General features: G+C 39.1%; 1 protein-coding gene across 1 annotated transcript in view; it reads left to right on the top strand.

The window, feature by feature from the left end:
• Positions 1–413: 413 nt before the first annotated feature.
• Positions 414–23,701, top strand: part of TMEM229B (transmembrane protein 229B) — a 56,700-nt gene continuing 33,412 nt past the window's right edge. The window contains exon 1 of the mRNA XM_012548881.3: positions 414–717. The gene's annotated coding sequence lies outside the window, so the exon portion shown is untranslated. The remainder of the gene's footprint in view (positions 718–23,701) is intronic.

Here is a 23,701-nt window from a genome sequence, read left to right as displayed (position 1 = left end):
AATCCAAAGCTGAAACATTTGGGATAAAAATGCACAGTGGATATTACTACAAACTGGGAAATACAGAAAACATATAAGGAGAAGAGAGAAGTCTGTTTCTTGGGGTTCCTGAAGGTCTGGAAGGGATGAGCAGGGAAGAAAAAGAAGGGAATCGAGGCTAGTGGACACCTGTATCACACAACAGGGGACAGAGATTTGTCTTCTATCCTCACCTGAGGCTCTCTCTCTTCCAATCCCCCAAGAACCTCCAGCCCAGGGGCAAAGGAAGAAGAGGAGGCAGACCCTGCCAGGCGCTAGCCAGGGCAAGCAATGAAGGAGTTAAGACAGGATTGGGGGGAAGGCCGACCGGCAGAAGAGAGCATGTGCAGTCGGCAACCGCATCCAGACTATGGGTGAGTGCCACTGGTACATTGAAATCTTCAGCCACGGCCGCAGGAGTCCTCTCGCTCTCCGGGCATCGTCCTAAGCAGGAAAAGACAATGCGGGTCTGAGTGGCGGAACCAGGAGGCGCAGCGCCGAGACGACCCAGAGCGAGCCGTGCGCGCCGGGAGGCTGCCGTGGGGGTGGGGAGGAGGCGGAGGAGGCGAGCGCTCCAGCCCCGGCAGCAGGACACACGGAGGGGCTGAGAGCTCCTCCTGGGCAGCACCTGCAGCGGACGGCTGGCCCGGCGGGCCTGGAGCCCCGCGCCAGGGATCTCAGCCTCGGGTCCCCGCACTGGTAGGTGCTCTTGGTGCCTTTGGAGAGGCCTCCCGCAGTGGGGAGGTGGCCAGTGCCGGGCAGGGAGGGGGAGAGAAGGGGAGGGCGAGGCGGCTGGTGGGCATCGGAAGGGGTGACGTGTGTGTGTGTGCATCTATTGGGGTCTGTGAGTGTGTGAATGTATGCTGTGCGTGCGCGCGCACGCTGTAGGGTGTTTCATCCCTGGTCCTCCTTTGCTTTCGTTTTCGAGTCTGACTCCCGAGTAGATTGCGAGTTTAGAGCTGGTTTTCCTGCGGGGGTTGGGGAGGGAGGGAGAGGTGCAAACTGGCAACTTTCCCCCGCCTGGAACAAAGGGGCGTCGGGGAAAGGGGAGGAAAGGAACCCGAGCTCGACGTTCATCACCGTCTGTTGTAGTAGGTCAACTACTACATACATGTAGAAGGCAAACATCCCCTGGGATAGCGGGACAGTCGCGAGGGATGGCCTGCGGTCCTCTCTAACCCTCATGGGCTCGGGGGGGAGGGGGGGGGAGGGGGCGGGGAGCGGCCCAGGTAGAACTGGGCGGGTGGAGGGAGCTGGGATCGTAGTGGGGGGAAAGAGAGGAGACAGACTTGGGGGCGTGCCAGGGTTTGAAAGGTTCGAGTCCAGACAGCTAAGGACAAGGAGATTGAGGAGGGGGGAGGAGACCATGGAAAAACTGTGCCAACCTCCCCCCTTCCCCGGATGGGTCTTTACTGCCCCAGCACTGGTGAAAAAGAAGGCTTTTGGGGGGGAAAGATATAGGGAGCCTTCCAGAATCATCATTCCTGTACAAGGAAAGGCAGGTGTTGGGGGCTGGGGGGAAGAGGAGGAGACTGGGGAAGGAGGTCTGCACATTGACACCTCCATCTGCCAAGGGAGTGCCCTGCACTGCAGCCCGATCCCAGACCCCTTTTACATCTAGACACGATCCTTTTCATTCTAATTTGAGGGTATCGTTACACCCTCAATTTGGGAGATTTGGGGGTGGGGATAAGAGAGGCCTGGGACTACACAGACCTTTCTCTGGCAAGGACACTCAGACACTAGCATCTCTTTTAAGTCTTTCCCTTTTCCTCTTTCTCTTGTCCTTCCCTCGTCTCCCGACCCCAGTTTTCTGCAGGGACTGTCTGGTTTCACCCCATTCTCCTTTTCCAGACCACCCCCCTCCAAAATCAGGTGCTTGATGTTTTTCCTCTCTGTTTTTTCCCCTGCTGTTGCTTCAGTCTATCTCTTAGGGAGAGGAGTCAGAAAGCCTATTCCCACAGCGTAACCTTGGACTCTGTGGTACACCTAGTTCTCCTGAGTTCTTTGTGCTTTAGTTACAAATTGCCTGCCTTTACTATTCAGAGCAGAGTCACTGGGAGGTCTCATTCTTTCCTTTTCTCTTCCCACAAGAGGGAGGAGGCCAGTCCTGACGGTGGAGTGTGGGATGTCTCTTAGGGGAGAGGTACATTCATTTTGCCTGCAATACTAGAACCAAACCCCTTGTCTTTAATGGAAAGGTTTCTTCTCCAGGAAAATTGTAGATTTCATGGCTGCTGATTCTGATCTTGTGACAGGGCTGTCCTGATTTCCCATTCACCTTCTAGGAAGAAGAGCCTTTTTAGAACTCAAGTTATCTTCTGAATGAAAAGCAGGGTTAGCTCTCTGCTTATAGAAGGGAATTGGGGACAGGTGAGGTTTCAGGGTTAACTGAGCTGAGTGAACCTCAGCCTTTACATGAATGCATCAAAGTAAATTAAATTCCTAAAGTTTATGGGACAGAAGACTGGCTTGCTAAATTGACACGCCAAGTCAGTCAACAACTCCATCTCTGTAGTGACCTTCAGGGAAGAGAGGAAAATGGACCCATTTGGGCTAGTAGTAGGTTCCATGAACCAGGGAGGATGTTTTAAGTAGTAATGTTTATGATTGATCAGTTGTTTTTTCTGGTCCCTAGTGGTTGAATGATGGATTGATGGTCTTTGTTAGTTCAGGTAGAAGTAGTGAGGGTGGGGCTCCTGGACAAGGAGAATTTGAGGAAAAAGCAACAAAATGCTAATAAAAATTTATGGTTGCTTGGTGGGCTTGTAGTCAGAGAAACTAATGAAGGATTATTGCATTCAGAGGAACCTATGAAGAATTTTTTCTTGTAACTGGAGAGAGGTGCTAGTCTGGAGAACATCTACATTAACACTGTTAGTGGCCCATTCTTTGGAAGAGAGCCAGAATTAGCCAGTACTCAATCCCTGATTAAGGTTGGGTGTTGGTTTTGATATTTGAAAGCCCAGACTGTTTTCTCAGAGTCTTGGGTAAGGATTCAGAGGCTTCATCCTCTTTAGTGGGAGAGACTGACCAGCATTGCTGAAATCAAATGCTTTTTCCACCAAGTCTTCCTGTGCTCCAGTTTCAACACCTGTAAAATTGGGAGAAATGATACTCTTTCATCTTCTCTTGTATAGTTGAAATGTGGATTTTTAAGTATCTAGTGATTTGAAGGCCTTCAATGAAGAATGTTAAGTAAGATTGAGATTTGTAATTTTAAAAAATAGTATTATTTCTTATATATTTCTTCTACTGCAGGGATTCTTAACTTGAGGTCCTTGGATCCTTAAGGGGTCTAGAGAGTTCAAGGAATCTGAACTTGGGTGAGGAAAATAGCTTTTACAATTAACCTCTAAATTAATTTTGGTATTTTCTAGTGCTATGTTTTTAAAATATACTGTTAAAATAAAAAACACATTATTTTGAGAAGGGGTCCTTAGACTTTGCCATGCTGCCAAATAAGTCCATGACATCAAAAAGGTTAAGAAATCTTGTTCTAAATGCTAAGTAAGGTTTTATTTTGCCAGAAAGGACTAAATTAAAGCCTTTGCATTAGAGAAACTTCAGTGCTGGCTTTAAAAGTGCTGTTACTGTCAGAAAAATCCTAACTGCAGCATAAAAATGCCCCCTTTGCCTCTGCTTCTCAGCTCCTTTTTGGACCCAGTCCTCCTGATTTTTATTGGCAGCCCTGGTTTGCAGTTCTGCCAGAACCCTGAGAACTATGGGTTCTGCTGTGCCTCATGCATCAGTGACAAAATTGTCCTCTAAGCTCTGTACCTGTAACAGAGTCGGATGTTATCAGCAGAAAGATCCCATCTTGGGCTCCTGTTTTCTCAGCCAGGTGGGTAAGGACAGCAAGCAAAGCAGCTTGAGTCTTATCTGCACAACCTGTCAGATCTTGATGTCCTTGATAGAGATGGAGGTGGAAATCTAACCCTCCCCCCCAGCTGTTTTCATATTTGTAATTTTTTCATTATGCCTTCTTCTCTTCCTCTGATCCCACTGTATTTTCCTTTCTGTCTGTTGTACATAGACATTTGGTTTTTAGTTTATTTTATGCTGTAGGTGCATTAAAAAAAAAATTATGACCAAAGTACACCAGCAATCACTTGCTACAATACCCTTTATGACATCATCTGGGTTCAAGGAATACCTTGCAGAGAAAGATCCTGCCATCTCTTGAGCAAAAAGAAATTAGGTCTCTAGCAAATCACTCCACTCATTTAGGAGTAAAAGGAATATTGAATAAAATAAGATTAAAAATTATTAAGGCTAGCTAGTGATTCAGTGCCTTAGAGTTGAATTGAGGATTTCAACTCAGACCTGCTTCAGGTATGTATTGGCTGTGTGACAGTGAGAATCACTTCTCTCTGCTTCAGTTTCCTCATCTGTGAAATGGAATAATAATCACACCTACTTTCCAAGACTATTATGAGAATCAAATAAGATAATGTATGGAAAGAGCTTTGCAAACCTTGAAACACTATGAAAAGCCAAACAAAAACATTATCTAAGTGCCGGCTATCATTATTGTTGTTTGTTCTTGTGATTATTTTGACCATCTTGGTTTTGCTATGTTTGGGCTTTTAGTTATTATTTTCCTTTGGCAGGAAATGGAATCAGATCAAGGATTAGAGATTTAGCCATAGCTAAAAGGAGGGGAGAAATCAAAGAGGATTATAGGATTTAGAGAGAGGAGAGATCATTTAGTCCTGAGGCAGCTAGGTGATGCTATAGAGCACTGGGCCAGGTATTAAGGAGCCAGGAGTTCAAATGTAGCTCATATTCACACTAATTGTGTGAATTTAGGAAAATCATTTCTGTCTGACTCATTTTCATCTGTAAAATGGAAATAATAATCGCATCTACCTTGACAGAAGTGTTGTATAGATCAACTGAGATAATATTTATAAAGCACTTAATATGCTGCCTGGCACTTTGTAAGCACTATATAAAAACTTCCTTCCTACTTTCCTTATAGAAGTTCTTAACCTGGGATCATTGAGTTTGTTTTTTTAAAATATTTTGATAACTGTGTTTCAATATACTTAGTTTACCTTTGTAATTCTGTGTTTTATTTTGCACATTAAAAAAAAAAGTATCATCAGATTGACTAGAATCCATGACACAAAAAATCTAGTACAATCTCCTTTCTTTACAAATAGGTAATGAAAGTCAAGAGAAAGGAAGTGACTGGTGTAAGATCACACAAGCAAGGAGCTAAACTAGGAGCTAAACTAGGTCAAAGTTGGATTATTTGATACCTACCTTTGTGTTCTCTCCACTATGATGCATTGTATTTTTGTCCTCACCACGGTCCTCTTTTCAGTTGTCAATCCCAATTTTCTGCTACTATCCTTACTATAATCTTTTACCTATGCATATATATTTGGAGGAGATGACTTTTTTCTAGAACTCAATAGAAATAAAAGAGAGTCAGGGATTATAGGAAACCAATTGTTCTGATCTCTAAATTGAAACATTCTAGTAATAATAACAATAATAATAGCAGTAAAATTTATATAGCACAATAAAAATAATGATAATAATAATAGCTAATATTTACATTGTGCTTTCTATGTTCCAGGCGCTATGCTAAATACTTTATGATTATTATTTCATTGTTGTTATTATTTCATTGTTTAGCACAATGCAAAAGAGGCTGTTTTGTATAGAATATGTCATAGAGTCTGGGGGGCAGCTGGGTTGCCTGGAGGGCACTGGGCCTGGAGTCAGGTAGACTCATCTTTCTGAGTTCAAATATGGCCTCAGATGCTTACTAGCTGGGTGACCCCTGGCATGTCACTTCACCCTGTTTGCCTCAATTTCCTCATCTGTAAAATGAGCTGGAGAAGGAAATGGCAAATCTCTCCAGCATCCAGTAACTGGAACTCCTAAGGAATCATCCAGTAACTCAGTAACTGTGTTGGAGTCAGGATGACCTGTTACAAGTTCTGCCTCTAACAAATACTGGCTCTTCAAGTCTGGTCAAGTAACAAGCTCTCAGGGCCCCAGAGAACTTTCTAAGACTATGTTGCAGAGCAGAGAGTGAACTAAATTGATTGAGGGAGTTTCCCCATGGGAAGCTTCTTATACCAATGAAAGCACAGGGCTGGTGTAAAAAAAAAAAAAAAAAATCCCCAGGGATTAACACAGTGCCTGGAACGTAGTAGTCACTTAAATGCTTGTGGAATGAATGAATATTTTACATACATTAGTAACTGATAAGCCACTTAGCACCAGGCAGGGTCTGAAGGAAGGAGGGAGGTAGCCTGTGGGAATGGCCAATTTTTCTGGGTCCTGAACTTTAGAAAGCCTCTTCCAGATGTGGTTCAAGACATCATCCTCTACATCAGGGGTTCTTAACATTGTACAATAGCTTCCTTTGGCAGCCTGATGAAGCCCCTTCTCAGAATAATGCATAAAATAAAACACATAGGATTACAAAAGAAACAAGTCCTATCCGATCAGCTAGGTCGCACAGTCTGATAGCATTGGGCTTGGAATTCAGGAGACTTGAATTAAAATCCTTCCTCAGACACATATGAGGCAAGTCATTTAATCTGGTTTTAAGTTTCCCCATCTGTAAAGTAGGGATAATAATAACAGCGCCTATCTCAAAGCATTGTGAGAAGCAAATAGATAATATATGTAAAGAGCTTTGCAAACTTTAAAGTTATATATGAACATTAATTATTATTATTGTAATAAAGATTATATTTTCCCCTATTCTAGTTCCCCAGATCCTCTCAAGGTTAAGAATTCCTGTTCTATGTAAAAATGAGTTTTTCTGACTCCAAGCCTAGCATTCTATCTGTTGCTTGTTGATTAATGATTCAGGGAGATGGTATTAGATGCAGAAAGAGGTAGCACTGCCATTTGGTGCTGAGAAATACCTGAGATTTATCTATACATATGTCACCTCTCCAAAATAGATGGAACCTTCCCACTTTCCATATAGATTTGCATATTGAATTTTTGTACCATGCTTTGCTCTCAAGGGGAGCACATTCAACTTCATCTGTCTAAAAATGTCTAAAAATAGGTGGCACAGTGGAAGGAGCTCTAGGACTGGAGTCAAGAACACTTGAGTTCAAATCTGACTTCAGATACTTCCTAGCTGTGAGACCCTCTTTGCCTCAGTTTCCTCATCTGTAAAATGAGCTAGAGAAGGAAATGGTAAGCCACTCCAGGGTCTTTGCCAAGAAAACCCTAAATGAGGTCACAAAGAGTTGGACATGACTGAAAAATGACTCAACCACCACAACAAAAATGTTATAGAAGCTCACTCAGTGTAGTTTGCTCCAGGACCTGAATTCCCTTTAGAGAAAACTGTTGAGTGGATCCTGTGGTTCCAGAGATAGCTCTCTACCCCAAAAAACTGAAGCTCAAACTAACCCTCCTCAACAGTTCTCATTTTTCAGCATTCTCTTCACTCCTCCACTAAGACCACAGGCGAATATAACTTCCCTTTTGTTTTCTCAATGGTGATTTTGTTACCATTTTAGGACTGCTATCTCTCAGCTTTTCTAGTATTGCAGAAGGGGCAATGTCTCTGAGATTAACCATCTGGAAGAGGAGGATTTGCCTCACTAAGTATCTATTTCTTCCCAACCAGCTGAAAGAAAAAGGAAAAGAAAGGAAGGGAAGAAAAGGAAAGAAGGAAGGAAGGAAGGAAGGAAGGAAGGAAGGAAGGAAGGAAGGAAGGAAGGAAGGAAAAGAAAGAAGAAAGGGAAAGAAGGGAGGGATGGAAGGAGGGAAGGAAAAAAGGAAGGAAGAAAGGAAGGAAGGGAAAGAAGGAAGGAAGGGAAAGAAGGGAGGAAGGGAAAGAAGGGAGGGAGGGAAGGAAAGGAGAGAGGGAAGGAAGGAGAAAAAGAAAGGAGAAGGAAGGGAGGAAAGGAGGGAAGGAAGGAAGAGAGGGAGGGAAGGAAGGAAAAAGGGAAGGGAGGGATGAAGGAAGGAAGGGAGAGAGGAAGGAACCGAGGAAGGAAGAAAGGGAGGAAAGGAAGGAAGGGAGGGAGGGAGGGAAGGAAGGAAGAAAGGAAGGGAAGGATGATGGAAGGAAGAGAGGAAAAGAAGGAAGGAAGGAGGGAAGGAAAAGAAACAAAGAAAGGGAGGAAGAAAAGGAAGGGAAGGACATAAGAAGGAAAATAGGAAGGAAGGAAAAGAAACAAAGTGAAAGAAAGAAAAGTAAAGGAGGGAAAAGAGAAGGAAGGAAGGAAAAGACACTAAGAAAAAGAAAGGAAAGAAAAGGAAGAGGAAAAGGGAGAGAGAGGTGAAGGAAGAAAGCGAGGGAGGAAGAAATGAAAGGAGAAAAGAAGGAAAAAAGGAAGGAAGGAAGGAAGGAACGGAGTGAGGGAAGGAGGGAAAAAAGAAGGAACAAGGAAGGGAGGGAGGAAGGAAGGAAGAAAAAGAAACGGAGAAAGAGAAAGGGAGGAAAAAAGAAAGGAAAAGATTGGTGCATATACACACATGCAGGTGCTTGCGCGCGCACACACACACATCCCACTGAGCTTTCAATCATGAATTTAATGTAGATAATCTGAGGGAGATACCAGGGGATTAATCAGAGAAAGCACATCCTGCTCTCCTTTTTTCTCAAACTCACTAGTTTATATGGAGATAAACTGTTTAACTATTCACATTTAGCCTTGAATACTTTCTAGCAGGTTCATTCATTCATTTATTTTCATTTTATGTATGAATGACCCAAGAATCACATGAGTTTCTAAAATGGAAAGTTTCTAGTCAGAAAGGTCACTTGACCTGAGTTTCAGTAAGGCCTTGGAAGCCCAAGTGTAAGGATCTAAGGCTGGCAGCCAAAAAAGTTTACAGGCCAGCAGAGAGGGGATTCTTCACTCAGCTTTCTAAGCAGTGATTCTTCAAGAGAAACTACGCTTCCCAAGATTCAATCATTTTGGATATGTAACTTGTGTACTTGATGGAGACTAGACTTTGTAGCAGCCAGGAACCCACCTCAGAAATAACAGACATCAGCCCTAGGAAAATCTACAACTGTTTTTGGTTTGTTTTTAGATTGCTAACAACTCTAGTCTTCATTCTCACAGCTGTCCCTGGTCAACTTTCATGCCTTATCCCTGTCTTCTCTTTTTGCCAGAAAGAAATTCCAGTATTAGGAAGTGATGAGGCAGGGTCCTAATAATGGATGAGTTAGAATTTCTCCTGTCTCATTCTTTTAAAACATACATGGATGAACAGATTTGGATTTGATCACTCTTGGCTAATTTTTCTCCCTCTCTTTTTAATTTTTTATTTTAAGGAAAGCACTTGTTAATTAACTTTCTGAAGAGGAAGGATTGGTCTCTCTAATATGTGTTTTCCCAACTAGCTCAAAGTATAAGATTAAAAGAAAGAGAAGAAAAGAGGAAGGAAGAAAGGGAGTGAGGGAAGAAGGAAGGATGGATGGAAGAATGGGAGGGGGAAGGAGGGTTTCAAGAAGGAAAGAAGGAAGAAAGGAGGGAGAAAGGATTCGAGAAAAAGGGTGAGTAAAGGAAGATTGATCCATTAGGAAATATTGATGTTGTGAAAATAAAAGATAACAATAAACATTTTAAAATTATAAATGTGCATAAGAAATACTTACTCTCTGAGTATAACACCTGCAGTGTTAAGATGATCTTCCTTTAGCAATTTAAAACTATTAGAATCATGATCCCCTATTCTGTTAATAATTGTTAAACAATCAGCTTTGACAATGATAAGACATATGTGTTTCTAGGTCACTGAGCAGTAGTGTGTGTGTGTGTGTGTGTGTGTGTGTTCATAAAAGGTGTGAGAGCTGTTGATTGGCAAAGGGATTAAGATTGAGAAATCCAGGTTTATTTCCTGATCTCTCTCCCTCTATTACCCAACCTTGGGTAACTCAGACCTCTGAGGTATTAACCTTGTTTACTAAATGAGGCTTAAATGATCTTAGATTCACAGGGTTGAGGATATTAAGATTAGGGAGAAGAAGGGAATTGTGGATAACATGACATATGATATGCCTTTGAAAGGGGCTATGCATGCAGATTCATATTTGAAAATTGCCATGCTTTAAGAAATGCTCAAAAAGGCAGCACACTAAAGTCAGAAAGTAGACTGATGGCCTGGGAGTTACTGCTGGGGGAGCCAACCTTCTTTCTTATAAGGAACTCCTTTGCCAGTGGGGATGTGCTTTACAGATCCTATTTAATTTTTATATCCATTCACCTTCAAATCTGACATCAGACATTTATCTATGTGATCCTAAGCAAGTCACTTAACCATATTTGCCTCAGTTTCTCATCTGTAAAATAAGCTGAAGAAGGAAATGTCAAACTACTCCAATGTCTTTGCCAAGAAAACCCCAAATGAGATCACAAAAAGTCAGACACAATTGAACAAAAGCTGGTATTATTTCGCTTTTTAATCTCCTACTTCCCTCCTTTTTATTGGAGGGGAGTCCAGTTTTGGATATAAACCGCTTCCACCAATTGAAGGACACTTATGGTCAATCAACAAGCATCTTATTAAATGACTACTATGTGCCTGACACTGTGCTAAATGCTTGGAGATATTAAAAAAAAAAAAAAAAAAAAAGTTAGTCCCTTCTCTTCAAGAGCTCATAGCCTTCTAGAGTTGAGGAATGGAGGAAGGAATGACAGAGATTAGGGTGGTGAGTTTTTGGGGAGGAAAAGTGATTTGAAGATACTGAAATTTTACTTGAAGGGTATTGTGGTGTACTTGAAGTGCATTGGACTGAAGCATTAAGAATATTCAAGTCTTAGCCGGATCAACTAGCTTTGGATTTTGAGAAATTGGTTTAATCTACTTGGGCCTCAATTTCTTCATTTGAAATGAGTTGATTTATCAGGTAAATGATAACTAAGAGACAAAGAACTCTAAAATTCTGATAGTCTTGTGAGTTTTGGTTTTTTTAGGGGAATAATCTAGCCTATCCAGAGTTATACATGGTGGAACTGGTAATATGGTGTCAGGATAGGGAAGGACGTCAAACTGGAAGAAGATGAGTGAGATAAGCTAGGTAGCACAGTGGATAGAGCACTCCTCTTGGAGTCAGAAAAACAAAGTTCAGATTCTGCCTCAAATACTCTGGATCTCTGTTACCCCATCTACAAAACAGGGATAATAATATAATATTTTTTTACATGTTATATAATATATTTATATATACTATAATATACTTAATATATAAATAATATAATGTAGCTACTTCATATACCTCATGGAGTTGATGTAAAGATCAGATGAAATTTTATATATATGTGTATATATATATATAGTGCTTTGCAAACCTTAAATATTATATAAGTCCTAGCCAGCTATTATTATTATAAGTCAAAGAAGTTACTCTTCTGAGCTAGGGTACGATCCAGGAAGGCATTTTGGGAAGGGGTAAAGAAAGCCCACCTTTTAAGATTTTTTTTTTAATTAAAACTTTTTATTCTCAAAACACATGCATGGACAATTTTTCAATATTAACACTTGCAAAATCTTGTGTTCCAATTTCCTCTCCTTCCCCCACCTCCTCCCCTAGATGGCAAGTAATCCAATATATGTTAAACGTGGTTAAAAAAAAAAAAATATATATATATATATATATATATATATATATATGTTAAATCCAATATATGTACACATATTTATACAATTATAAGATTTTTTAAAAATGTGTATAACCACATTCTTTTAAATTCATCTTTGTCCTTCTCTAGAATTGTAGAGTGTCTAATGTATTTCCACCTGTTTAGTAGGAGATTTGCCATTTTCCACAGCTTTAGTAATTTTCTCTATCTTACCCATTGGATGTCTGTGGCTTATGTTCTGTGCTCATAAAGAAGCTATTTGGGGGTTGGTTTATTTTAGGGACTTTTAAGTTTGAGTCCTAGAATTGGCATGAGATGGAATGTAATATCACTGCACTGATAAGGATGGCATAGTGATGACTAAAGTCCTTGTGACTCTGTTGTCTTAGGGTTCTCCTACTGAGCCTGACTGATCCCAGGAATTCTAAACCACCTCAGTTGGCTTGGGTCATTCTTTGTCATGGCTTCAGGGCCTACTTTGGTCTGTGATTTTGCAGGATCTACAAAACTTGCTGAAAAGTAACTAAATCCCTCGATAGGAGGTTGAGACTGACCTAGTGTCTCATAGTTTAGAGATATTGAATTCAGGACCACAAAATTACTATGTGGCTGCAACCAGTTTAAACTGTAATTGGGAAATGTTTAACAAAATAAATAAAACATAATGTTAATTTGTGGTTTCTAAGTTAGTATTCAGAGATCTGTTTCTATTTGAGTTTGACATTATGAAGTCCCAAAATTGTAGGATGAAACAAGGTTTCTCATGTCCATTTTCTCCTTAAAAAAATACTTTATTGGGAACTTTGGTACTTTGCATCATATCCCATTGTTATTGTTCAGTAATGTTGTGACTCCATTTGGGGTTTTCTTGGAAAAGATAATGGAATGGTTTGGCACTTCAGTCTCCAACTCATTTGGAACTAAGGCAGAGTTAAATGACTTATCCACACAGCTAGTAAGTACCTGAAGTCAGATTTAAATTCAGAAAGATGAGCCTTCCTGACTTCAATCCCAACATTCCATCTATGATATCATTTAATTGTCCCCGATATCATAGTCACTTCTCAAAAAACTCCTTTCCACAGAACCTTCCCATATACAAGAGAAAATCAATTTAACCAGTTAAATTAACCCAAACATTACTGTAGCTGACAGAGGATGCTTCATTTGGTATGTGCAGTCCACATTTCTTTACAAAGGGAAAGGATATGTGTTTCATTATCAGTCCTCTGGAACTAATATGGCCATTGCTTGGGATGGCCAAAGATGGAATTGGTCTTTCCTTCTTTTATTATTTTTGCTACTTTGATTACAGTCTGAGGTAATAACTCAGAGTCTTTGTAACTTGTATTTCTCTTAATTTTAGTGTATTTTAGTATGTTTTTTCTCATTTATGTTATTGTAGTCATTGTATATATTGTTTTCCAACTTTGGTTTTCTTTACTCTGCATCAATTCATACAAATCTTCACATTTCTCTGAATTTTACCCAACTTCTGTTTCTTATTGTTCAGCAATATTCCATTACTTTCAAATACCACAGTTTGTTCAGTCATTCTCTAGTTAATGAACATCTAATTTCTTTCTGGCATTTTACTTCTACAAAAAGTGCTACTGTGAATATTTTAGTATATTTGGAACTTATCTTTCTGTCATCTCCCTCTTCAGAATGTATATCTCTTAGAGGGATTACTGGATTGAAGGGTATAAACTTTTCTCACATAATCCCAAATTATTTCCCAGGATAGTTGGATCAGTTCATAGTTCTACCGAATGCATATTGATGTGCACATATTCTTACAGTCTTTTCTACATTGATTAGTTCCATCTTTATTACTTTGGTAGGTATGAGGTAATAACTCAGGGTTATTTTAATTTTCATTTTTTCTTAATAGTGATTTGGAACATGTTTTTCGTGTGGTTGTTGATCATCTGCATTGGAAAATTGCTCATATCCTTTGGTCATTTATCTGTTTGGGAAATGGGTCTATTCTCTCCTCCTTTTCATTCTCACTGACATCCCCTTAGTTCAAACCTCTTCACCTTCTACCTAGATTTTTACATCATGCCCAAAGAAGCCACATTAATCTGATGAAAGCTCACTTCTAATTTTGTTATCCCTTGGCTAAAAACAAACAATAAAGTCCACATATGGAATGTCATCCAACTCCTAAGTTTGGTATTTAAAGCTGCCCACACAGTTTTTCCCAGCTAGCTCCTCCTTCTTTCTACCTGTCCTCAGGATATTCCTTTTACTTGGAATAATTCTCCTGTCCCACTCTGCCTACATGAGTCCTGCCCATATTCCAATGCTCAGGTTACTACCTCCCATCTCCTCTGTGCAGCTTTCCTTGACCACTCCAAGCTAGAAATAATATCTATCCTTCAGCCCATATTTTCCCCCACTCCTCTTATAGGACTTCCTATCCATATCATTCAATTGGGATTCAAAATGACTACCACATAGCAGTGTTCTGGACAGAACACTGCAGGGACTCAGGAGACCTGGATATTAATTCTAGTTCTGCTTAAACTTTCTGTGCTGTCTAGTCCTCAGTTTCCCCAGCTGAAAGAAAAGAAAGATAATAACAGTATACAAACTATTGCTTACCTAATAGTATTGCTATGAGACTCAAATGAGAAAATTCCTTTATAAATTGTAAAATTTTACTTGGATGAACCCTATTGTCATTATTCTGTCTTTGAAGACCTTTCTTTTTTGGCAATTTTTTTTTTTTTTTTGCTGAGGCAATTGGGGTTAGGTGACTTGCCCAGGGTCACACAGCTAGGAAGTGTTAAGTGTCCGAGGACAAATTTGAACTCAGATCCTCCTGATTTCAAGGCTAGTGCTCAATCCACTGGGCCACCCAGCTGCCCCACCTTTTGCTAATTTTAACTCTGGGATCCTAAGGAGGAATTCAATGTTAGACTGGTACTTGTGGGGTCACTAATACCACTGGCATTTTTATGGGGCAAGAAGAAATGACCGTGTTTTGAAATCTTTGCAAACTGTTAAGTGGTCAAGCATCATAGAAGTCTGTCCCACTTGTTTTCCTATCCTGCTTGAATTGAATGCCAATGAGGCTTTTATTCCTCCTACTGTCATTCTCCTTGGCTGAATTGCTATTGTTTACAGCATAGACATACGTGCTGCATGTCTGTACATAGCTTATTAAGATCAACATTTCCAAGCTGGCACTGTTGGAAGCCAGTCAAGACAGAAAGAAGTTTACAGACTTGCTTCTGGCAGCTGTTCCTGTGTCCAGAGTTGCTCAGTGTCAGAGGGATCCCTCTAGTTCATCTCTCCATGTCTACTACAAGAATAAGCTCAATTTTTTTTTATATTGATGGCCAATTTGTTAATGGAGAGTGGGGCTTAAAGTGTAGTAGGAAAGAGTCAGGAATTTACAAGAGGGGGATGATATACTATAATGGGAAAAACTAAACAAGAAGTCAAGAGACTGAAATTCTAATTCTCCCCTTCCACAAACTCTTTGTGGCTTTGGGCAAGCAAGATGTCATACAGAGTCACTACAAAGAAGGAAGAAGAATGATAGTTGAGAGACCTAGAACATCTAAGAAAGAATCTGGGTAGTAAAGCCTTAACTATCTGTACACAAATGTGCAAAGTTTAGACAACAAACGAGAAGTCATAAGACAAATTTGACCTCACAGATATTTTTGAGATTTGATGGAATGAAACTTAGAAAACAATAACAGCATAGAATAAAGAGGTGGGGAGGAGGATAACAGAGTATTTTTAGAAGTAATACTTCTGTGAGGAAATCTAGGAGCTATAGGGAGGAAGCATAATAAGGAAGTATTTGAGTAGAGATCGGTAGACGGAGAAATAGAAGAGACTTTGTCATTGGAGTAGATTACAGACCATCTGATCAGAAAGAGGAAATAGATAAAGTATTTGGGAAATAACTTGGCACAGAAGCATGGTATTTTAACTATGGATGACTTTAGTTATCGAAAAATCTGTTAGAACTTATTCTCTACTAAAAACAGAGTAGATTTGACTTTCATTAGTGATTATTGGATCATTCAAAAAGTAGAGGAACCCACAAGAGAAAAGTTTATTCTGGATATGATTCTCACCAATGAGGAACTACTTGTTGATGTGTAGTGATGGAAACCCTGAGGGGAAGTGACCATCTTCCTAGGGTTTGAATTGGGACACAATCTATACATGCAGCTTGCAATACTCACCAATATAGCCTAAAATGTTAATAGAAAATATTTCATAAAATAAATAAGAATCCAATAGAACATAGATAATGATAATATGTGGTTTTCTAAGTCAAGATATAACCCGTAGGTGCAGTGGATAGAGCACCAGCCCTGGAGTCAGAAGGACCTGAGTTCAAATATGATCTCAGGCACTTGAAACTTACTAGCTGTGTGATCCTGTGCAAGTCATTTTACTCCAATTGCCTTGTAATCTCCCCTCTCCCCCCAAAAAAAACCCAAAAAACCACGCAGCCCACAAGGATCCTTAGGTACAATTTAGTGGCCCTTCTTTTTATTTGAGTTTGACCTCACTGGTCTGCATTTCCCCTATGTTTTGGGAAAGCAGACTTTAAAGAGTTTAGAGAAAAAAATGGTAAGATCCCATGGAGTAAGATGCTTCCAGGGAAGCATCCCAGAAGGAAGGGATGGGAGATATTCAAGAGCGAAATTCTGAAGATACGAAGAGAAACAAATTTACTATGGAGGGTAAATGAGATTTGTCTGAATAGACCAATGTGTCTTGACAGGAAACTCTCCAGCTTACATATACTTTAAAAAGAAATGTACAGAAGATAGAAGCAAGGTCCTTAACAGAAAAAAATATGAATGTTACATGGTTCTATAAAAATAAATGATAGGAATGCTAAATCTCAGAATGAACTGAGACTGATAAGGAAAATGAAAGGCAGCAAAAAAGATTTTGGATTTATTTTTAAGGTATATTGGAAGAAAAGGGATAAAATGATTGCTTGATGTGGATGGAATGATAAGAATGAAGAACAGACAAAAGGCAGATCTGCTTCCTATCTTCCTTCTATTTTCTCTGCCAAGGAAAATGATCTTTGCACTGGAAATGACTAAACAAAAACAACAACAGGTTGTTTATGCCCAAGATATTTTTTTTACATGACCAAAATGTTATTTTGCTGTACAAAAAGAATCAGACTCTGAAATATTGTACAATTAGCTTGTGAAGGAAATCAAAAATGCAGGTGGGCATAAATATAGGGATTGGGAATTCAATGTAATGGTTTTTAGTCATCTCCCAGAGTTCTTTTTCTGGGCCATAGCTGGTTCAGTTCATTACTGCTCCATTGGAAATGATTTGGTTGATCTCGTTGCTGAGGATGGCCTGGTCCATCAGAACTGGTCATCATATAGTATTGTTGTTGAAGTATATATTGATCTCCTGGTCCTGCTCATTTCACTCAGCATCAGTTAGTGTAAGTCTCTCCAGGCCTTTCTGAAATTATCCTGTTGGTCATTTCTTACAGAACAGTAATATTCCATAATATTCATATACCACAATTTATTCAGCCATTCTCCAACTGATGGACATCCATTCAGTTTCCAGTTTTTAGCCACTACAAAAAGGGCTGCCACAAACATTCGTGTACATACAGGTCCCTTTCCCTTCTTTATAATCTCTTTGGGATATAATCCCAGTAGTAACACTGCTGGATCAAAGGGTATGCACAGTTTGATAACTTTTTGATTATGCCCAAGATATTAAGAAGATAGTTAAGAGATAACCTCTAGATGTTCTTGATGAATTCTTGTCATCTGGTCCAGATGAGCAGCATTCTTGGGTCCTGATGGGAAATGGTAGATGTGAACAGGTCAAACTATATAGCAGTGTTTAAACACAGAAAACAGGAAGAGGAATACTAGTATAGAGAGAAATAAATGCCCTAACTTTCAAAAAAAATGCGGGGGGCATGGGGCGGGGTGTGGGGAAGGAGGAAGAGAATAGTCTGCAAGTTATGAGCTGGTAAGCTTCCCTTGGACTTTTTTGATTCCTGGGGAAATTCTAGAATAAATCATCTAAGAGATGGTTACAGAGGGTCAGCATCATGACTTTATCAAGGATAGGTCATGCTAGATTAACTCCATTTTCTTTTTTGACAGGATTATTAAAGTAGTAGGTGAAGGTCATATTTGGATATAGTTTTGATAAAGTCTTTCATGCTATTTTTTGGAGAAGATGGAGAGATATGGATCAGACAATAATTCAATCAGATACAATCAGTGTGCTCGCATTTATTAAGTACCTGCTAGGGGCCAGGCAGTGTACTAAGTACTGGGGATGCAAAGAAAAGCCAAAAAAAACTGGACCTACTCTCACATAACTCAGTCTAATGGAGGAGACCACATACAAGCAGTGATATACAAAAAAAGTATATATAGGATAAATTGGGGATTATTTCAGATGAAAGGCATTAGGATTAAGGAATAAGGAAGAAATTATTTCAGAAGGTGGAACTTTAGCTGAGATTTGAAAGCATCCAGGATATCTAGGAATAAGAAATAAGGAGGGAGAGAGTTCCAGGGATTGTAGACAGCCAGTGAAAACTCATTCTTGGAGCCAAGAGACAATCAGAGGTAGAAAAGAGAATCAGAAAAGTCACAAAAACTGGAAAGAATATAATATCAAGGAGAAGAGGGTGGTCAGCAATATCAAAGGCTGCAGAAAGGTGAAGAAGAACAAGCACTGAGAAACAGCCACTAGATTTGGCAATTAGTTACTTCAGATTTAGAACTGTTTGATGGCAAGATTCAAAAAGTTACTATTTCGAATAAAGGATCTGTGCTTGGCTCTAGACTGTTGAACATTTTTAACAATGATGTAGATAAAGGCATAGATGGTATACTTACCAAATTTGCAGATGGCACAGGTGAGAGGAAGAATTAGCATACTAGGTAGCCACCAGGATCCCCAAAGCTTTTGACAGTGTGAGTCATTGGGTTAAATCTAATAAGATGAAATCCAGCGGGGTAAATGTTGCACACTTGGGGACAAAGAAAATCAACTTCAGCAGTATAAGATGGGGGAGGCTTGGTTAGGCAGTAGTCTTGGGAAAGAGCTAGTAGAGTTCAGTTGATTACAAACTTAATATGAAGTAGCCATGTGACATTGCAGCCAGAAAGCTAATGTGTTTCTGGGTTGCAGTGAAAGAAGTACAGTTTCCAGAAATAGAGAGATGATCTTCTGTATTCTGTCCTTATCTTGACTTCATCTGGACTATTGTGTTTAGTTTTGGCTGCCATGGTTTAGGAAGGACATCAATACCTGCAAAGTGATCAGAGGAGAGTAATCAGGATGGTGAAGGACTTTGAATCCATATCATATAAGGGTTGGCTGCAGACATTAGGGACAGGTTAGCTGTATTGAGTTTTTTGAAAATATCTTATGTCAGGCAGATTAAACTTGTTCTTTTTTACTCCAGAGCACAGAATCAGAAGCAATGAGACAATTTCGGTTTGATATCTGGGTAAAAAGAACACAAACATCTTGACAATTTGAACTATCCAAAAGTGAAATTAGCTGTCTCAAAAAGCAGTGAGTTTCCTCCTTTGGGGGATCTTTAAAGTAGAAGTCGGACGAACTCTTGTCAGGCTTGATCTAATGGGCATCCCATGATTCAGTGAGTACCAAAGATCCTTTCAATTCTCAAATTCTGTGAAACTACTTAACTTCTTCAAATCTCTCCTTCTTCATCTGTAAAATCTCTGATGTTTTCTCTGGCTCTGACATTTTCTGAATCTGTAATCCCCACAGCTGTCTTCTTCTAGAATGAAGAAACTGAGAAGAGAAAATAACTTATTCAAGGTCACAGCACCAGATAATGGAAAGTTCAGGATTTGAACACCATTCTGGTGTTTTTGCTGCCTTCTTTTGGAATTCACTTACCTTCTTGCCCCTCTACAATAGCTCTGTAATACTGTAATACCCATGGATCTCTTAGCTAAGTTGGATCCAATCATCTGTCTATTCTCACCTTCCCCCTTTTTTGGTTGGGGTTGTTTTTTTCAAATTTCTCTCATTATTATTATTGCTCCTTCCCCCCTAATATAATTACAACTTTTCAGAACATGTACTTTACTTAATAATTCCTGGCTTGTCTTTCTAACTTTTAGAGGTTCCTTGGGAAAATTTATTGATTCCTTTCGTTGTTTACAATTCTTCTAGATGCTGTAGCACCTATGAAGCACATGGGACACACAAATGTCCTATAGTATTCTCTCCAGGCATTCAAGGAAAATACTTGCCCCACCCAAACCAAACCTAGCCCTAATATATTTGATTTCCCATTAAACATGCCTTTGTTTCCAAGGCATTTAGCCATCTATTACTTGCTGGTCCCATGTCTGACTTGTGGTCTCTTACCTTTTTGTAGTTCCCAATGTGATGCTAAAATGACCATTGAATTAATTGTAAGAGGCAATATGTCTCAAGACAACTACGTGTGCATAGCCTTTTAAACTACTCTAGTTAAACTGTGCTTCCTCTAACTTAATGTCTTCAAAGTAACATCAAAAAAAGGCCCCTTAGTTTACTGTGGGGTTGGGGGCTTGAATTATTGAAAATGTCTTAGTTCTGAATATTGTTTTTACTTCCAGATTTTTCCCTCCTTTACTAGAGACAACCTAATTGAACCATTAGAGGAATTCTTAACCTGGGGTTAAGGGCATCCCTAAGTGATTCATGAATAGATTTCATGGAGTCTGTGGATATTTAAAATTATTTTGATAACTTTTTAATATAATCAGTTTCCTATTTATTCCACACATTAAAAAAAAAAAACAACTATTCTCAGAAGGGTATCTACAAGTTTCCCCAGATTGCTAAAGTGGTCCATGTTGTAAAAGAATTCTAGAACTAGAGGAAAAGACACAAGGAAAGAAGTTGAGTCTGGCTCCAACAATTAGTTCTATGAGTTTATTCAAGCCATCTGCGTTATAGTTTCTTCTTCTCTAAAATGGGGATACCTGTTCTACCTTCCAGGATTTTTAGTATGAAAGGAGATAATGTGCCTGGGTATGGTTTGAAAATACAAATATAATGTATTTCACTCTCCACTGGAAAAAGGTCTTACTACATTTTCACAGTTTTGAAAATTACTTTTTCCTTTGTTTTCTTTCAGCTCCACTATTCTGTTCTGCTAACAGCCTTCATTGATGATATAGCAACCTAGCATAGTACTTTGCAAAATATGATAGGTACTTGATGTTTGCCTGAATGAATTTATATAGTACTATTTATTTTAATTTCCTTTTTCTCCTTGGCAGGACTACCCTTTCAAGCATTTTGTTTTGTTTTATATTTGTTTGCACGTTAAAGTGACTAGATTTTGAATACACTAACATAAGATAATGAAGGCTATTGACTTCTTCCAAAAATATAGAGTGAAGGAAGAGACTATTATCTCAATAGCTCCATTCCTCTTAAATGTCCTTATATTTAAGAACGTTATACTTCTTAGTATTTATTCTCTTTATATACTCAATGAATGTACTTATACTTTCTTGTATTTAACTACTTTCTATTTATTTGTATTTATTATCTTCCTATTCTGTATAGTCACTATAAACATATCTATTAAGCTGTGTTTATTCTCTTTATATTTATTCTGTATACACTTTAAACCTTAATCACACAGACTTTTGGGACACTCTGTAAATGTTCTTGTCTCTCTGTAAACAAGAATTGTTTCATTACTTGCATTTGTATCCTGGCACCTAACAAAGTAGAGTAGTGTTGTTCAGTCATTTTTTCAGTCATGTCCAACTCTTCATGACCCCATTTAAGATTTTCTTGGCAAAGATCTTTGTCAAAAATGTCAAACTATTTTCTTCTTCAGCTCATTTTGCAGATGAGGAAACTAAGGCATTTTTTTTTGGTTGCAAGGCAATCAGAATTAAGTGACTTGCCCAGGATCACACATATAGTAAGTGGATGAAGCCAGATTTTAACCCAGAAAGATGTCTTCCTGCCTTCAGGTTCAACACTATATCCACTGTACCACCCAGCTGCCCTATGTTATATTATGCCCTGTTTTATATTAGTCATGTAACTTTTATTATTGTGGCACATAATAGGTATGTAATAAATACTAGAATCATCATTTGGGGTATTGGGATTAAAGTTGGTGGGTGGAAGCAAATTAAAGCAGGATTAAAGGTGGTGGATGGAAGCAGATCATAACCTGAAGACAATGAAGAGAAGCAGAGGATTAGCTTCCAGGAGAATATAGACTCCATGAAGAAGTCAAAGAGAATTAGTTTACAGTTGAGGAAATTGAAGAATAAATTAAATGACTTGTCCAAGCTCACAGGTAGGGTTTGAACCCAGGTTCTGACTCCATCAGAGCAGTTATCCTTTTCCCTGTCCCCCACCACCATCTTCAAGGCATTGATTGATTTTCTTCCCTTTGTATTTGTACTCCCAGAGTCTAGAATTATGTCTGGCACTTAGTAAGTACTTAATAAATTCTGGTTGACTGAGTTGAAACTGCTTTGCAAGGTGAAATAGAGAGTATGAAAACTGTAGCTTTAAAATTATTTTTCCATGTATCAAATCACATTATCCAATACAAAACAGCTATAGACAGAGACACAGAGATAGTAATTGGATTAGTGTAGCTTTTTGAGGTATGACTAGATCCCAGCACAAGAGGTGGGGGACAGAGCACACTCTGATCTTCTCAGTCCACCTTGAGCTAGCTTATGATTGATAATCCCTCTGAGAGAAAGACTTTCAACAGTATACCTCAGTCTAAGGACCTTACTTGCTAGATTGTAAATTCTGTGAGGGCAAGGTTGACGCCTTACACTTAAGGTAAGGTCAAGTAAGACTACTTACTAAATTGAATTTATAAGTGCATTAACTGAACTTTGTATATTTCCCTAGTGCTTAGCACAGTGCTCTACACAGAGTAGGTGTTTAGCAAATGTTTGTTTTAATTAAACTGATCATATTTCTTTCTTACTTCTCAACAGAAATCCATTTCTTTAAAAAAAAAATTATCTTTTAGCAAAGCATATCCAGCACAGTATACTTAAAATTTCTCTAAAGATGCAACAACAGAGATAACTTTGTTGGAAAACTGTCAGCTATCAAGTGAGGCATAAAACAGGGACTCATGTGCTCACCAAAAATATTTGCCACTGCCATGGAAGATGGATGTCTGGCTCAGTCCAGATGAAGGTCCTCCAGATGCTAGTGTTTGGATCTTATTATTTACATCGTACCTCAGAATACCACAAAGCCTCTTTTATGAGATCTATAATCAGTTTTTAAAAGTTGGTCTAACTACTTATACAGGAAAAATCAAATGGATGAAGTAGTTCTGTTGTCCTGATGGTCATACTATGTCGGGTGAATTGCCCATAGAGCTGAACATCTGCTCTATAAAAAATGAACTGGATCTGGAATTGAATTAAAAGAGGTGAATTGCATTTGAGATTATATAGTACTTTTAACAAACTCATGTTTTCCTCTAAAATAAAAGACCATCTTAATACCAATAAGAGCTGAGTTCAAATCTCAGACACTTATTAGCTTTTGTGACACTGTACAAGTCACTTTACCTGTCTACCTCAAGTTCCTCATTGTAAAAGGAGGATGTAGTATCATCCTAGCACCTACCTCCCAAGGTTGATGTGAAGATTAAATGAGACAATATTTGTAAAGCACTAAATGTCTGGCACATTGCTTAATAAATGCCTATTCCTTCCCTTTGGCCTCCCAATATTCTGCAGATACTACATGGCTGATTTGCATTTCCAGTTTAGTTGGTGAAACAGTGTAAGTAATATAAAACAATTCTTCAAGGAGTATCATGAGACAACATGTAGTTGAATCCCAATGGCTAGTTTGGATGGGGAGGGCCATAGGAACTCAGAAGACAAAAAGTTATTGGATTTGCAATAGACTCAACAATGAGTTAATAAAAGATGAATAAGACTTGGAAATAGATGGGAAGAAGGCATTCTAGATAGGAGGAACCATGGCAAACTAAGATATACAGGAAGAAATGAGCCTGCCATACTTAAGATATCATGAGTTACTTGGGG

This window comes from Sarcophilus harrisii, chromosome 2 (genome assembly GCF_902635505.1).
Source record: "Sarcophilus harrisii chromosome 2, mSarHar1.11, whole genome shotgun sequence".
In the NCBI taxonomy this organism is placed as follows: Eukaryota; Metazoa; Chordata; class Mammalia; order Dasyuromorphia; family Dasyuridae; genus Sarcophilus; species Sarcophilus harrisii.
The sequence above is the reverse complement of the archived record's forward strand: the minus strand, read 5'-3'. Positions and strand labels throughout refer to the sequence as shown.